Here is a 7,786-nt window from a genome sequence, read left to right on the forward strand (position 1 = left end):
ACGGGGCCTGGTCAGAATGTCACCTTACGGGGCCTGGTCAGAATGTCACTCTATGGGGCCTGGTCAGAATGTCACCTTACGGGGCCTGGTCAGAATGTCACTCTACGGGGCCTGGTCAGAATGTCACCTTACGGGGCCTGGTCAGAATGTCACTCTACGGGGCCTGGTCAGAATGTCACCCTACGGGGCCTGGTCAGAATGTCACTCTACGGGACCTGGTCAGAATGTCACTCTACGGGGCGTGGTCAGAATGTCACCTTACGGGGCCTGGTCAGAATGTCACTCTACGGGGCCTGGTCAGAATGTCACCCTACGGGGCCTGGTCAGAATGTCACTTACGGGGCCTGGTCAGAATGTCACCTTACGGGGCCTGGTCAGAATGTCACTCTACGGGGCCTGGTCAGAATGTCACCTTACGGGGCCTGGTCAGAATGTCACCTTACGGGGCCTGGTCAGAATGTCACTCTACGGGGCCTGGTCAGAATGTCACCCTACGGGGCCTGGTCAGAATGTCACCCTACGGGGCCTGGTCAGAATGTCACCTTACGGGGCCTGGTCAGAATGTCACCCTACGGGGCCTGGTCAGAATGTCACTCTACGGGGCCTGGTCAGAATGTCACTCTACGGGGCCTGGTCAGAATGTCACCTTACGGGGCCTGGTCAGAATGTCACCCTACGGGCCTGGTCAGAATGTCACCCTACGGGGCCTGGTCAGAATGTCACTCTATGGGGCCTGGTCAGAATGTCACCTTACGGGGCCTGGTCAGAATGTCACTCTACGGGGCCTGGTCAGAATGTCACCTTACGGGGCCTGGTCAGAATGTCACTCTACGGGGCCTGGTCAGAATGTCACCCTACGGGGCCTGGTCAGAATGTCACTCTACGGGGCCTGGTCAGAATGTCACTCTACGGGGCCTGGTCAGAATGTCACCTTACGGGGCCTGGTCAGAATGTCACTCTACGGGGCCTGGTCAGAATGTCACCTTACGGGGCCTGGTCAGAATGTCACTCTACGGGGCCTGGTCAGAATGTCACCCTACGGGGCCTGGTCAGAATGTCACTTACGGGGCCTGGTCAGAATGTCACCTTACGGGGCCTGGTCAGAATGTCACTCTACGGGGCCTGGTCAGAATGTCACCTTACGGGGCCTGGTCAGAATGTCACCTTACGAGGCCTGGTCAGAATGTCACTCTACGGGGCCTGGTCAGAATGTCACCCTACGGGGCCTGGTCAGAATGTCACCCTACGGGGCCTGGTCAGAATGTCACCTTACGGGGCCTGGTCAGAATGTCACCCTACGGGGCCTGGTCAGAATGTCACTCTACGGGGCCTGGTCAGAATGTCACTCTACGGGGCCTGGTCAGAATGTCACCTTACGGGGCCTGGTCAGAATGTCACTCTATGGGGCCTGGTCAGAATGTCACCTTACGGGGCCTGGTCAGAATGTCACTCTACGGGGCCTGGTCAGAATGTCACCTTACGGGGCCTGGTCAGAATGTCACTCTACGGGGCCTGGTCAGAATGTCACCCTACGGGGCCTGGTCAGAATGTCACTCTACGGGACCTGGTCAGAATGTCACTCTACGGGGCCTGGTCAGAATGTCACCTTACGGGGCCTGGTCAGAATGTCACTCTACGGGGCCTGGTCAGAATGTCACCCTACGGGGCCTGGTCAGAATGTCACTTACGGGGCCTGGTCAGAATGTCACCTTACGGGGCCTGGTCAGAATGTCACTCTACGGGGCCTGGTCGTAATGTCACCTTACGGGGCCTGGTCAGAATGTCACCTTACGGGGCCTGGTCAGAATGTCACTCTACGGGGCCTGGTCAGAATGTCACCCTACGGGGCCTGGTCAGAATGTCACCCTACGGGGCCTGGTCAGAATGTCACCTTACGGGGCCTGGTCAGAATGTCACCCTACGGGGCCTGGTCAGAATGTCACTCTACGGGGCCTGGTCAGAATGTCACTCTACGGGGCCTGGTCAGAATGTCACCTTACGGGGCCTGGTCAGAATGTCACCCTACGGGCCTGGTCAGAATGTCACCCTACGGGGCCTGGTCAGAATGTCACTCTATGGGGCCTGGTCAGAATGTCACCTTACGGGGCCTGGTCAGAATGTCACTCTACGGGGCCTGGTCAGAATGTCACCTTACGGGGCCTGGTCAGAATGTCACTCTACGGGGCCTGGTCAAAATGTCACCCTACGGGGCCTGGTCAGAATGTCACTCTACGGGACCTGGTCAGAATGTCACTCTACGGGGCCTGGTCAGAATGTCACCTTACGGGGCCTGGTCAGAATGTCACTCTACGGGGCCTGGTCAGAATGTCACCCTACGGGGCCTGGTCAGAATGTCACTTACGGGGCCTGGTCAGAATGTCACCTTACGGGGCCTGGTCAGAATGTCACTCTACGGGGCCTGGTCAGAATGTCACCTTCTGGGGCCTGGTCAGAATGTCACCTTACGGGGCCTGGTCAGAATGTCACTCTACGGGTCCTGGTCAGAATGTCACCCTACGGGGCCTGGTCAGAATGTCACCCTACGGGGCCTGGTCAGAATGTCACCTTACGAGGCCTGGTCAGAATGTCACCCTATGGGGCCTGGTCAGAATGTCACTCTACGGGGCCTGGTCAGAATGTCACTCTACGGGGCCTGGTCAGAATGTCACCTTACGGGGCCTGGTCAGAATGTCACCCTACGGGCCTGGTCAGAATGTCACCCTACGGGGCCTGGTCAGAATGTCACTCTACGGGGCCTGGTCAGAATGTCACCTTACGGGGCCTGGTCAGAATGTCACTCTACGGGGCCTGGTCAGAATGTCACCTTACGGGGCCTGGTCAGAATGTCACTCTACGGGGCCTGGTCAGAATGTCACCCTACGGGTCCTGGTCAGAATGTCACTCTACGGGGCCTGGTCAGAATGTCACTCTACGGGGCCTGGTCAGAATGTGACCTTACGGGGCCTGGTCAGAATGTCACTCTACGGGGCCTGGTCAGAATGTCACCTTACGGGGCCTGGTGAGAATGTCACCCTACGGGGCCTGGGCAGAAGTAGTGGACTATAAAGGAACCTGAGTGCCATTTGGGACACATTTCAAGCCAGACTGCTGCTGTTTCAGCCTTTTGTTATATTACTGGCACAACATTTTCATTCTCTTGACAAAGTTGCTGTTATTAAAAAATGAAACATAAATAGCAGTGAATGAAGGCAGAGGTCAATTAATTTCCTCAGAGACAGAGAAGGTAGGTAAAAATAACTTTAAAACTAAATTAATCTCGGCATCTCAGAACCAAATGTAGTTTGAGAGCTGGCCTTCAGCCAGCTATGTTTTATTGTCAAATAAAGAAGCCAAATCTGTGTCAAACCACAATCGGTGTTTTCAGTTAATTTCATTGCACAACAAAGGGTTATCAGATAGCCTAGAGCAGGGCTATTGAACTCTGACCTTACAAGGTCCGGAGACTGATGGTTTTCTGTTCTACCTGGTAATTAATTGCACCCATCTGGTGTCCCAGATCTAAATCAGTCCCTGATTAGCGGGGAACAATGACAAAATGCAGTGGGACTGGCGTCGATTCCAGAGATGAGTTTAAGGGGCCTAAAGTGTGTGTGTGCTGGGCAAAGTAGGATCAAGATCTTGGAGTACATAACAAACTGGCTGATTTAGGCCATTCTGTTTTATCATGCTAATCTTATTTTCAATCTGTTATTGGTACAGGCACAATATAGTGGATTAGAGTGTGTGTACTAGGAAGATACTACCATAAAAACAAGACCGTTTTGACCTTAAGGATATATAGGACATTCCTAATAGATTGCACTTCTTGATTGATTAAAACAAAGTCATGTGAAAGGGCTCTCTCTCTGTCTGAAATTATTTCTAGTCTGCTTAAAAATGACATCTGACCAACTCTCTGAATTTGAGTGAGTGAGTGAGGGAGTGAGTGAGTGAGTGAGTGAGTGAGTGAGTGTGCTCAAGGGAATATTCTACTTGCAGTGAATCGCCCACTCCCTGTTTCAAGTGTTCAGCGCAATGCAAAGATCTTTGTGAGGGGAAGGTGCTACAAAATGACCCCCCCACCCACACAATTTTTTAAAATTCAATTCCTTATAATATTTCAACTGCATCTGTAGTGAATTATTTTTTGGAACAGGCGATAGACCTATAACGAACACTTGTCACACATTTTAAGCAAGAGTAGTGACAATGACTCGTTACAGAGAAATTTGATTGACATCACTGGCAAGATCTCAAGCACTGGTTGAACCCTATCTTTGCATGTGCCTGCAAGTGTTCCATTAGAGGACCATAGCTTGCACAATAAGAAAATGTGTAGTTGCTATGAACTGAAAATAAATATAGTATATATCAGGATTTGAAAAACATCTGCAGGTCAATTTGTTTTACTTTTAGCCTTATTTTAACTATGTGTATATACTGTACAGTACCAGTCAAACATTTGGACACACCTACTCATTCAAGGGTTTTTCTTTATTTTTACTATTTTCTACATTATAGAATAATAGTGAAGACATCAAAACTATGAAATAACACATATGGAATCATGTAGTAACCAAAATAGATTTTAGATTATTCAAAGTAGCCACCCTTTGCCTTGATGACAGCTTTTCACACACTTGGCATTCTCTCAACCAGCTTCATGAGGAATGTTTTTCCAACAGTCTTGAAGGAGTTCCCACATATACTGAGCACTTGTTGGCTGCTTTTCCTTCACTCTGCGGTCCAACTCATCCCAAACCATCTCAATTGGGTTGAGATCAGGTGATTGTGGAGGCCAGGTCATTTGATGCTGCACTTCATCACTCTCCTTCTTGGTCAAATAGCCCTTACACAGCCTGGAGGTGTGCTGGGTCACTGTCCTTTCGTAAAACAAATTATATTGCCACTAAGCGCAAACTGCAACACCGCCCCTCTGTCTTACTATATATACACTGAGTGTGCAAAACTCTTTCCATGACATAGCCTGACCAGAAGAGAATCCAGGTGAAAGCTATGATCCCTTACTGATGTCAGTTCAATCAGTGTAGATGAAGGGGAGGAGACAGGTTAAAGAAGGATTTTTAAGGCTTGAGACAATTGAGACATGGATTGTGTATGTGTGCCATTCAGAGGGTAAATAGGCAAGACAAAAGATTTAAGTGCCTTTGAACAGGGTATGGTAGTAGGTGCCAGGCGCACCGGCTTGAGTGTGTCAATAACTGCAAAGCTGCTGGGATTTTCACGCTCAACAGTTTCCCGTGTGTATGAAGAATGGTCCACCACCCAAAGGACATCCAGCCAACTTGACACAACTGTGGGAAGCATTGGAATCAGCATGGGCCAGCATCTCTGTGGAACGCTTTCGACACCTTGTAGAGTCCATGCCCTGATGAATTGAGGCTGTTCTGAGGGCAAAAGGGGGTGCAACTCAATATTAGGAAGGTGTTCCTAATGTTTTGTACCCTCAGTGTAAAGTATGTAGCCCATGTATCTGATGCTGCCTGGCCAAAAGAAGTATGACATGCCATCATCTTTTTGGCCAGATAGCATGAGATACATGGGCTACACATACATGTCCTCTGCCTCAGCAACTATGGTATTATCAGTAGCACCTGTCTTTTTACAAAATAAATATGTATTGTATTACCAGATTCATACATGGAACAACAGATAGTCCAACATTTTATCAAAAGGAAGTATGTTTGGAAGTGTCTGTCCTATATCTAAGAGAATTATTTATATTTTTTAATTATCGTGGAATTGCCTGTATACCTTTTTTTACCTGGAAATTCTCTATTCACTAACATTCATTTTCCAGGTGACCTTCAGAAGAGTCCCGTGACACGGAGAACACCATCGTGTTCGTGAGAGTCTCATATTTCCATAAAGGGGTCTTCATGAGAAGACCGATTTTCAGGATGTCTCCTGGTCTGACAAATAACAAGGCCGACATTGGCAGCTGCGGTGGATTTAGAGTCATGCAAAAAAATGTAGATCCATGCAAACAAACTGACATCTCTAGCTTAAAAGAGCAATCAGCAGTTGCTACATACATTGTTGTTAATGATATGCACCCATTGATTCTTGAAGAATATAACTTAGAAATGCCTTATGAGCTTTGTTCAACTCTCGTACCCCACAGTATCCAAAATATAAGCTTGTTTTTCTCCAATGTTTGAAAAACAAAGTCAATGTAAACAAACACTATATAGCCTCAACATGGTTAAAACTATAATGTTGATATCATGGATGGTTAGTCCTTGCATCCATAGCTTTGTCTATGAATTTCAGTGGTTATGTTTCCCCATCCCTCATCTTTTTACTGAACCAGGAGCGGGAAGCCCGCTTTGTTATTGTTTCTACTGCTGATTGCTGCTTTAAACAGACAGATTTTGATGGGGATCTTTGTAGTTATTTACTTATTATGCTTCGAGCGGAGCATGGGCCTCATGCAGAATTTTTGTATTTATTATTTGCATTATGTTCAGGACTGAGACAATTGCCTCTTCTGCCTAAGTGTAATTCCACCAGGAATAAGGATTGCTGTGATGCAGTAGGGTGTATTCATGGATGGCAAGGGAAGCAAGACTTCCCCCAAAAATGGGCCAATAAAAAGTCATTTATCTATCGTCTCTCTGTGTTTTATAATGTTCCTTCAATTCACGAGAGTCTGAATGTATTTCACTTGAGAAAGCATCCAAGCGAACAAAACAGTGCCCGTAGCATTGATTGCAAGCGAAGCTTGCCAGCATTTGGCCTCCCTTGATAAAAAAGTATAAAATAATAGCCAATCAGATTTGAGCTAAACTTAGTGAGCTCATCTGTGAATGGTCCTGGAGCACCAAAAAAAAGTGTCAAGGGAAGCCAGTTTGGACTTGGCTTCACTCCAATCATATCACATCATATCAAGAGCAATACGGATTTGACAGAAACAACTTGAATTGTTGCATCTCCTCCGGTGGATAGCTAGCTAGCTAAAATTGGCTCTTTCCTAAATTCCCATGGATGGAGATAGGGATTCGGAATTGTTGTTTTACTTCATTCTCCGTACTGGCCAATGATTATAACGCCGATTCTGATCTAACCATACATTCATACACTGTTCCCCTGGCCTGAGAGGATGGAAGTTCAATATGTACTGTAGCTAGATGTAGAAGACTCATGTTAACTAGCCAACATTGCCCATGAAAGGAAGTTAGGCTAGCGAGCAAGATTTTTAGCCAGCTAGCCTAGGACAACAAAACATAAAAGCATGTAGTGTATAACAGATTCATAGATCGTTTCGTCAACATGGAAGAGAGGCGGATGGCATTGGCATTTCTCTACAAGTAGGGTGTCAACATGTTTTTTCTACTTGCACGAACACACACACAGACAGACAGAAATCAGTACCATGAACAGCCACATCATATTTAGCTTACGTTGATTGGACTACATTGTTTTTTAAAATATATTTTAGTTGTCACTGTATTAGACTAGACATAGGTGATTTGATGATGTTGAAATGGTGCTGGAATAATGGAAGCAGCTCCTGTTTTCTTTGCAATATCTGGTAACTCTCCGTGGTTCTAAATCAATGGTTGTTTAGTAGTCTGAAGATGTCGGAAACAGTAACTTACTTGACCATGCTGTAGGTCATGTAACTGTTTGTTACATGCAATATGTTTTGTGGACTTCATGGGGCAGTTGCTCTCCCCTTTTGTTTTGAAACAAAGGTGTGGTTGAATTCATTCTGACACTGTGTCTTCTAATTTTCTCAGCAATCCTTATTCAGTACTAGGCA

Source organism: Salmo trutta, chromosome 18, assembly GCF_901001165.1.
Source record: "Salmo trutta chromosome 18, fSalTru1.1, whole genome shotgun sequence".
Taxonomy (NCBI): Eukaryota; Metazoa; Chordata; class Actinopteri; order Salmoniformes; family Salmonidae; genus Salmo; species Salmo trutta.